Consider the following 10982-nt stretch of genomic DNA (forward strand, 5'->3'; position numbering starts at 1 on the left):
CAAATACGGATTTGTTCTGCCTGCTATGATTGTACCTATTAGAGTCCCTTTTTAATCTCTTAAAATCTTGGAGAAAGAAATTATTGGGATTGGGATTTAGGAAAAATAATTGGCTTAAATTTTCTTAGCTCATCAAAGAAGCAATACATGTTTGTCTGAAAGGGGCTCAAGAAGACCCCAGGGGAATGACCCCTCCCCCCCTCTACCAAGAATTAAAAGAGCCAAAGACAATAGTCTTTTACTATAGAAATATTCATCCAAATAATGAGCAGAATACAACAGATACTGAAACATGTACACATGATTTACCTCAGTTTGCACTGTTTCAACGCTAAATCCAAACCTCCAATATGAGGTAATTCTTGTATTTACATGAAATAAAAACAATAGAGTTGAAGGGAGTAGGCTACACAATGTTTGGTTCACTGATTGGCATCAGAATATGACTTGGGGCGAGAATGCTTAAAATTTTCATAATTGTCCATATAATAACCTTACAGCAATTTATACAGTAAATGAATTCACTTTAAACAAACTAGATATAAATGCCCTTTAAGACATACTGCCTCTGTTTTGCCAATTGATTTAAGCATAAAACAACACAATTGGTTTTAGAGTACACTGTGGACTTCTATAAGTAGGCCTACTTCTGGGTACACGTTTGCATATGTCTGAGAGAGATAAGAAAACAGAGAGGGAAATGGGACGAAAAGATAAAATACAAAATATTTCATATAGTCCTAAAATATGGGTATTATCCATGTCACAATAAGTTAAGGTGCGTTCACACCAAAAGCGATGCTCATGATGGATATTGTGGCTAAGTGGCAACGCGCCGCATGATCATGGTTTATTTTGGTTCATCGCGTCCATCTCCTCTATCACGCCTAGATTTCCTCCCACTATTTGATTTCCCCTAATTAAACATGGCTGAGAAATCAGACCCGGCAGCGTGCATGTCGGCACAAAAACAACAACAACACGGCCAACAACTGTGCCAAAAGACAACAGCAAACCAACTTAACGGCACAAATAGCCTCGTATTGAAACAGCATTATCGATGCCACTCGGAAATACACAAAATGAACAGCGAGGCAGCAACATAAAAAAGACATTTAGACCAGCATTATGTGTGCAGCGGCACAAAATAAAGGCAAACATTCCCCTACCTGGCCGTGACAATGGCCGTGGCTGGCGGAGGTGAACACCGGTGCTTAGCTGTAGCCTACTTGTTTTGAAAGTCCGTACAGATTTGGCCGTCATGCTTGGGTTCATAATATCCTCCGGAGCCGCACACAACCGGGTGAGTGTACTAATGCTAACCGACGCTAACTTGGTTTATCGGCTAAAGCACAGCCGCACTAGCCTGGAAATCCAGACCCTGATATCTTGAACGATAGAGGGTCTGGCCACGATCAATAGTAATCCCCAACTCAAGGGGCGGCTCGTACTCATGCACCATTTTCTGACATTTTACTTACCAAAACACTGATCGATTAATAATTGATTAATCGAGAAAATAATCAACAGATTAATCGATTATCAAAATAATCGTTGGTTGCAGCCCTAGTATTAAGCCCCGTTCGTTTAGCGAAGAGCGGGATTAACAGTTAAATTAAACTTTTGCTGTGGTCGGTCGGCAAAACAGAACATTCCTCTTACTTGTTAATGAAAGAGTGCCATCTTCCAAATCGTTAAGTGTCGAGGCTAGGTCATGGGCCAAAGCCGTCTCAAACTCAAACAACATATCCGCAGCCATCTTTGATGTTTACTATCACGGCCATATTAGATAGAACCAATTGAAACGTGAGTCAGGGTTTCTTGACTTTTTGAAAAAGCTTCAATGGAGAGTGTCCAGACCAACAGGCGCAGCAAATTTAATTTGCCAGCGCCTAGTGGCAGGTCTGGAAATGCCAGGCTACAGCCGCACAGCATATTCACTGAATTAACCAGGAAGCCTAATCTCCTCTTCACTTTCCCCACGCCTGTTCCTTCATGTAGAACCCCGAGCGGCTGTCATACAGCACCGGCTGCCCGCAAAGACATTTTTCTCCTCCATGTTTCTCAGGCTCTGTGTACATTGTCCTCCATTTAGCTGTTAGTGACATCGGGTCAATCTCCAAGCTGATTGGCTGTCGCGGCTAAGTGTCACGCTTCATCGCATGAAAAGTTCAACATTTTCAACTTCAAGTGATGAAGCAATAGAAGCGTTCCATCGCGCGGCTTAATCGCATCAAACGCTTCGGCTATGGTTTCCTATGTAAAAATGACGATTTCCATCGCGCACATCGCTTTTGGTGTAAAATAACCTTTAGAATTGTATTCTAACTCATTGTAATTTAAAAAATATTGATTCTTATTGCTCATCACTGTCCTCTATGAAACTCAAAGTGCCACTGCAATGCTTTAGACTCTTCACTGATATCAACTTCCTACTCCGGACATCATAATTCTTACTTAGTCATATTGTCCTGTCAGTGCCATCGATCATATCCAATATCAGTACACATATCCTAACACACACACACACACACACAGACAAACACAAACACACACGCACCAAGTAAACACCAACTCCCGGTCAGGCTTTCTATCATTGTACTTGCTCACCAGCCAGCTGTTGTTGACAACAATCCATCCCTCATTATGCTGCCATGTCAGATAACACACACCTAAAAAACAGAAAGGACAAGCTGTACCACACCGTCCACTGTGACATATTCATAAGCTATACACTTTTTCTTTTCACCTCAAAGGCACAAAGGTGTCATCATTGTCTACTTTAACGTCCTTCTCACAGGGTCTCAAATAACAATGCAAGCATGACTACTGCCATAGACAATGGAATCATAAGCCATGGTATATGGTTATTTGAAGGCAAAGCATGACATGATTACGTTGTTGTTGACATTGTTGACATGATTAGCTTTGATTGTGCTATGCCTGAGCTTGCTAAAATTACCATTTAAATTAGATATTTATTGGTTTGGTACCTTTTGGGACAGTGAGAAAAAAATTTAGTTTTCCAGATTTGATATTTATTTAAAGCTGGGGTGGAGGATTTGGGGAGAAAAAGGCAGTTGGGATAGAGATTCCAATCCAAATTCAACCGCTCCACTTGTTCTCTTTGGTCCCTCCCCTATGGTCCCTCCCTGACACGCTCTACACCAACAAAGTCGTGCCAAAGTGAATGGACAGTCCCAACAGCCAATAAGAACAGAGAATCGGAGCCTCGCTCTGATTGGTCAAAGTGTACAGCTCATGTTAATTTTGACCAATCAGAAATCACATACCCCACCTTTAATAGGTATTTTTTTAAGGCATAGAAGTGGATCGTACAGTGGTTCTGCTTAGGCACACTGGCCCTTGACCAAATTCTATTATGAAGAGAAGGGGTTGCTGGATTCCCTCTTTTTGACACATGTACGATTACCATTACACTGCCGTACTTCAGTAATGCAATTTGTGTGTGAATGTATACAGATAAGTGTATTATGGCATTTACCTTTGGTCAGCAGATGTCACTAGTCTAGTTGTTAATATTGACAGATATCCGTTTTGTCAAGAGTTGGCCCCAAAGATCTCTTCGATGGCTGAAATGGTATATCATCATTAGAAAATAAAATGTTTAATGTTTATTATAATGTTTTTGATATTATATGTAGCCTTGTCTTTTTTGAGGAAGCTGCTAAAAAATAACTGCCCTTAAAGGTCCAGTGTGTGATATCAGGTAGGGCTGTGTCAAAAAATCGAAATATCGATATATCGCGATACTTAGTTTCCCGATATCAGTATCGATTTTTATATCAAAATATCGATTTTTTTTTATTAATTTTTTTATGATTTAAGGCTTTATTGACAGTGCAGAGATACAGATATGAAGTGGGGCAGAGAGGGAATGAAACAACCACGGGTCAGATTCAAACCCATGTCTGCTGTCAGGCCTGAGCCTCTAGGATACTGACTATTGAAGTTAGATCAGTTTTGTTTATAAAAATACTTAAGATTCACTGTGTCACAAAAGCACACTGATGTGTTTTCATTTTCATTGTGTCCTGTACAGTTAGTACAAGAGTGAATTGGATTTGTTATTTTGATGTTATGGCAGCTGCAGCAGTGTTTGATCATTTGCCAAAACCAAAAAAAAGGAAGAAAAATAGTAAAGGAAGTTGTGAATGAAATAGTTTTGACTTCATTTGTCTGTACAATTATCACTATATTGTGCTGTTATGTTTGACAAGGCAACTTGTTTATGGAATATCGCAATATATCGTGATATATCAAGATACGCAATATATCGTGATATATCGTATCGTGACCAGTGTATCGTGATACGTATCGTATCGCAAAGTCCTTGACGATACCCAGCCCTAATATCAGGGTATTCAGCGGCATCTGACTGTGATATAGATTGCAATGCTACCTTAGGCAAGGCAAGTTTATTTATATAGCACAATTCAGACACAAGGCCATTCAAAGTGCTTTACAGGGGAACGATTAAAATACATACACATTAGAAAAGCGAATGAATAAAAATAAAACATTTAAAAGCTAATGAATAGAAATAAAAAAATTGCAGGTTAAAATGGAAACAGAAAAGTCTTCAGACTTGATTTAAAAGAACTGAGAGTAGCAGTGGACCTCAAGTTTTCTGGAAGTTTGTTCCAGATATTTGGTGCATAAAAACTGAAAGCTGCTTCTCCTTGTTTAGTCCTAACTCTGGGGACTGTAAGTAGACCTGTCCCAGATGACCTGAGAGCTCTGGACGGCTCATAACGTATCAACAGATCACTAATGTATTTTGGCCCTAAACCATTTAGGGCTTTGTAAACCAACATCAATATTTTGACAGGAAGCGAGTGTAAAGACCTCAGAACTGGGGTAATGTGATCCACTTTTTTGGTCCTAGTGAGGACTCGAGCAGCAAGGTTCTGAATTAGCTGCAGCTGTCTGATAGATTTTTTTGGAAGGCCTGCAAGGACACCATTGCAGTAGTCAAGTCTACTAAAGATAAATGCATGGACACGTTTTTCTAAATCTTGCTGAGACATAAGCCATTTAATTCTTGATATGTTTTTAAGGTGGTAGTAGGCTGACTTATTAATTGATTTAATGTGTTTCTTGAAATTCAAGTCTGAGTCTATGACAACGCCAAGATTTCTGGACTTAGGAGAATTTACAGGAGCTGTGGTGGCCTACTATAGCATACTAGTTAGGCCTACTAAAGATGGCATCATCCACCACTGCCTCAAGTCTTCCCACAATAACAAGGAATGAGTTGAAGATGTGTTTAAGCTCCAATATTGTGCAAATGCACTTTTCCGATGTTTTTGAACATAATTATGGGTCTACGGTGTGCCTACAGACTGCCAAAGTATCAAAAAAGGGAAAGCTCTCTCCTTTTCTCACTCTCCCCTTTTTTGAAACCCTCCACCTCTCCACCCAATATACTCGAGTCAGAATTCTCCCCGTTTCTGACATCAAAAACTGGAAAGCCAGAAGCTTCCACTGTGCAGACTAACCCCCTATTTCTTATTGGTCCACGGCCCCGAGATCCTCTCGAAAAATATTCCTTCACCCCCATGTTGTTTGCTTTTTGCTAAGCGACAAGATGCCTGTATTACGGCAAAACATGATGAATGTTGCATAATCCACTCATTTATCTTAACCACAGCAGCCTCGTTTTTAATAACACAACGGATAGGAAGCTACTTGTGCTTTTTTTCAAACAGTGAAACTGAAATAAATGTTTTTATTGGTATTTTTGCCTGACTGGTGTATAGCTATTAGCTTTGGGACAAGCATTCAGCTTTTGCTCATAAAAACATATTTCTATTCCCCACACCAGTCTGGAAATGCCTAGTTTTTAACAGGACAATGGATTGGAAGGTATACTGAAGAAGTCTGACTTTGAAGATAATTTTTTCCCTGATTTTAGTGGTATTGTTAGCAGCTAGCTCCCGAGCTAGCTTCGCAGTAGCCACCATCTTTTGCAGCATTTTTATTGTGAACATGCCGTTTCCATTAGCGTGTGGCTGTCAGTGCATCTATATGAACATAGTCTTTCATGTAGACAAGGATAGGTCATGTCAAACTGCTCAAAGTGCGTTACTAGCACTAGACTTGGTTCTTCTCATGGGTAGGCTAAACCTAACTGTGCTAACAGGCTATACGTCATCATTGTTTACAAACAGACAGAGGGCGAGGCGTATCTGGCTTCGCTTCCGGACAGGGGGCGGGGGGAGCTCAAAGATTGTATATTTATGAGGGGAGCTGCAGCTCTTTTAAAAAAATAGGCCATTGTGAGATTAGCTGAACATCAGCATAGTACAATAAATTATCTGAAAGTTTTTTTCAGCAAACAATTGAAGAAAAACGTATTAGGGACCACTAAGACCATATAATATGGTGTATAATAGAACCGAAAAGTGTATAATATGGGAGCTTTAAGTTATTTATTCTATAGTAGTCTACTTTTTCTTCGTCTTCCAACAGGTGCATTACTGATGTAGGCCTACACCTATTGAACCAAAATGCATAGCCTTGTATTTCTCCAAAGTCTGTTCTGAAAAATGCCAATACATTATACACACAGACGACACAGTTGGCCTAGCTTTACCCTAACAGAGCTACCAACATGTAGCCTATCTGTAAGCAAACATTTGGTAGGCCTATAACCTCAACCAACTTTTTATAAATTAAGGCAATATTGTTTGTAGGGAACATACGCTATAGCCTACATATGACAGTGGGCTAAATAATAGCCTACTTTAATTTTGTGTAAAATTATTTTATTCATTGTTAAATTGTTATAACAACCCTCATCCTAAATATATTATTTAGATTTTGACAGGGCCAGCAGAGAATTGGCCCTGCTAGCCATGACAGCCAACTGCCTAAAACTAGCCTATAGTTAGGCTATATAACTTAGCTATAGGCTATTATGTGTTTAAACACTTGATACATTTGCATAATTAACTAGGCTGCAAAAAGTCTGAAAGTTGGATAAACCTCTGCAGGTGGTTTCGCGGCACTTACCGGTGTTGAACTCACACCAGTTCGTTGGTTCTTTCCATGGTTCTTTCCCGAGTTGCAACAAAAAATGGCCACCGGAAGTAAGTTAAGCCAAATACGAACGCGCCACTATGTTGGATATTTATCCACTCGGATAAAAGGCCCTTTGCCGTCATGGAACGCTATTTGGACCGGACTTTAAAACAGAGGTAAGATTCGTCCAGCAAGCTCTGTGTTTAAAGCCTATGTAGGATATTTCTTTAAACAAAACATTTAAGCTAGCACTGCTTGTTTACTGCGGCCACTCTTTGACCTTTTTTTTTATTATTTTTTTTGTGATAGGCCTAGTAGCCTAGCCTAGGTATCCTATTTAAAAACAACAACAACAACAACAACACAGACTTTGGACTTCTTTGGACTTGTTCCATTCGATTAGCCATGTTGCCTACTGTTTGTATCTAAGGTTATCAACTCTTTGTTTAGGCTATTTTACACCTCTTTTGTCTAATCCAGTTTACCGTCCAATGTAGAGACTGCATGCCCTCCAGCAGGTGCTTCTGGGCGAATAATAGGCTATATGGCTGCTCTCACATGATGGTCCTGATGTAGTATGTGGATATGATAGGCTACAATAAAAATATGAGCGGTTCATTTGCAAAGGTAGATCTCTTTTTTTATCATTGTTAGCCTATTATTATTTTCTTCTTCTTCATGCACTCCAGGGAGAACTATCAAACTGTTTTCGAATCACAATCAGAATTCTGGCAATTTGTCTTGAAAAGCAAGTAGGCCTAATTCAAAGATTGAGAATGTTAATAGAAAAAACGAAACTTTTACAAAGTTTATAGCCACTGTTTGTTATGAGCGTGAAGAATGTTGACAAAGGAAGAACAGGCACAATAGACAAAGATATTAGTCCTTAGACAATTTGTTAAAGTAATGTTTTGAGACTGAATGACGTTTACTGGGTACTGTCTATGAGGGTTTAAGAGTCGTTGTCAGTGGATCCAAGCCTAGCGTCTGACTATCGGTAAAACACATCAAACCTCAACCTCTGATGGACGTCAGCCCCGTGTCCCCTTCCAGACGGGAGTGTCTCAAAAAGTTAATACCCGGAGAGGAAAGGGTTAGCGATCATCTTTCCAACTCAGCAGATAAAATGAATTGATGCAGTGTGCCCTTGTCCTTGGGAGTGGCAGCACCGTACCAAATGCTGATGGAGGAGGTGGAGATTGGACTCAGAGATGGTGGTGTAGAAGTGCACCATCATTGTCCTTGGCAGGTTGAGCTTCCAGCTGCTGCCAAAGAACAACCTCTTTTAGCTTTCTTGGTTAGGGTCCTGGTGGATGATTATGACGGATGATTTATTCATTTGAAGAATGGTTGTATCTGTTTTTGCAAATTAACTCTTCATATGACCAGGCATGATAAAGATAGAGTCAAGACAAATCCTTGTACACTACAGAAATAGACAGAGACATTTGTAGAACGTTTACATCAGGCACAGAAGAGGGCAGATACGAGTGTCTTGTTTATATAAAGTGTACCATCTTTGCAACAATGGGTTTTTCCATACTGTAATAAGGTTTTGTTATAATGTTTGGATTTTACTTTTGTTGTATATCTTGCTGATGCAAAACAGGATGTGACTTTCTCCTTCTGCTTTTACATCTCTCTGGCAATGGCAGATTGTCTGTGGTGATCTGTGACGCTTATTTCTGGTTTAATTATTGGTCAATTAGACCTACCTTGTTGGGGCCTTGGACAGTATGTGTTTCTGCTTGATCCAGACAGATTCCGTGTCCCTTTTATATACTGTATGTTTGAGCAGCTTTTCATATTTACTCTAAAAAGTGTCAGTTCTTTGGGTATGCTGTTCTGCACAATCGTCTCCACTTACATTGGTGTAAATTCAGTGGTGTTGGCTAAGCCGGTGCCTGTTGGTCTTGTGAGTTCATAAATGGGGCATAGTACGTTCTTCCTATTTTATTTTTATTTTTTTAATTGAAAGACTGTACCCTTCAACGTTTTCCGAGTTGAACTGTTGAATAAAGCTTGCATTAAAAGCCATGTGGCAAATAGCTTAATTTAGAAATGGAGGGATATTATATCACCGTACAAGGCACCTGTTTGCCATCTGGTGAAAGCTTTTTCAACAAGAGCTGGGATGATGAGCGGAACACAACATTCATAACTTTTAACAATATGCCGATATTGTCTAATAAATTCTGACAGCACCACATGACATTTCAAAAAACTTACACAAGCAGATTATAATATTATTTGAGATATTACCTGTGATAATTGAATGTATTGCTTATCTTTTCTCAATTTATTCTGTTGTTATTGGGCATGATTGTTGATTGAATCATCAACATGTAACTGATTTTACTGATACTGATAATCACATGTTATCATATTGGTACAACCTACAACAGTGCAGAACATGATACTCAAAAGGCTTGCTTACTGGAATAGGCTTTGATTTTAGAATATAGAAGAACAAGTAATTTATAAAATAATATCTTTATGTATTCTGTGAGAGTTTTTCCAAGATTCATGCACCATGTTAGAGCAATGACTAGAATATCTTGAATACTGTAGTTACTTCTGGACCTCAAAATGCCATTATCTGTTAACACGTCTACTCCATGGTCTACTCCCATTATGTGTGTGGTGTGGTGTAGTATAATTTGTATTGTGTCACAGCAGGGATAGCCTACTTTCTCAAATGCTAGAGTAACCACAACATAGATGATTTTTATATTTTAACATGCATCATCTTGTGTGTATTTATGTTACGAATGACTCTTAATGAACTGTTCTCTTGCTTCTGTGGAAAAATATAAAAACTCTACTCAAACCCACAGTAATCCAAAACACTAAGTCATTGTTTACAGTGTTGTTAATTACTGTTTAAAACAAATGGCTTACAGAAAAAGAAAGATTCATTGCGAAAACAAAAGCTTGATGCAGCACTTCAGGGAATTCAATTAATATTGCTTGTTTTGTGCCAGCTTGTTTTTCTTGTAAGGAGGCAAACTGTAAGAACTTTTTTTAGTGGTTACCCGAGTAATTTATCTGTTTTGAAATGATTTAGTAAGCTCCACAAATTCCGTGCAAACGATGGTCTTGCTGCCGGGAAGGAGCACACTCACTGCAGAATAATAACTCCCCCTCAATTGTAGAAATAATTTAATTTTGCAAGAATAATCTGTCACACTAATCTCCATGGCAGCAGAAAATAATTAAATTGGCCAGCCTCAAATTTGGAGTTGCCTCTCCCAGAAATAATTAACATTAAATACATGTGTTTTTACCTTGTCAAAACACAGCAGCATGTTGTAAGTCCCTCGTGGTGGAATATTTAATTAAAAAAAGTAAGTGGCAACAAGGTTGTTCTCGGTTAATGTGTCTATGCTTCTCAGGTCAGGATGCAGACAAACATATTAAAACAGAAAGCCTTTATATTTGTCGACAGTTTAGGACTCAGACACCAATCAATTCAGGAAAGGACATAATTGCAACAAAATGAATTGATGTAGTAGGATATACTGAAAACAGCTCATTTACTAGTGAATTTAAAGGCCAAATCATTACAAAATGTGCTGTTGCATACATGTGTGGCCTTCATTACATGGTGTTTTTGTATGTAATGTGCCATATGATGCAATTACTGAGAGGGGGGAAGTGGGCTGTGACTGCCACCTGCAGACAGGTCTGTGGAGGTGCTCTTATAAATGTGGTTCGAACTAAATGTGAAATAAGCTGACGAGCACAAGGCTTATTTTGGTTATAGTAAATTTAACACACCTAATGAGAGTATGGCAATGTTTATCGAGTGCGCGTTTGGGCATGCTCTGTCTGTCTCCAGCAGCGGAGCATCTGCGTGCTGTACGTGGCCCTGTCGGAGCCAATCATATTCGAGATAAACACAGTATTGCGTCATTGTTATTGTGGTGGTTGGA

This window comes from Ammodytes marinus, assembly GCF_949987685.1.
Source record: "Ammodytes marinus genome assembly, chromosome: 11".
NCBI classification, from domain to species: Eukaryota; Metazoa; Chordata; class Actinopteri; order Uranoscopiformes; family Ammodytidae; genus Ammodytes; species Ammodytes marinus.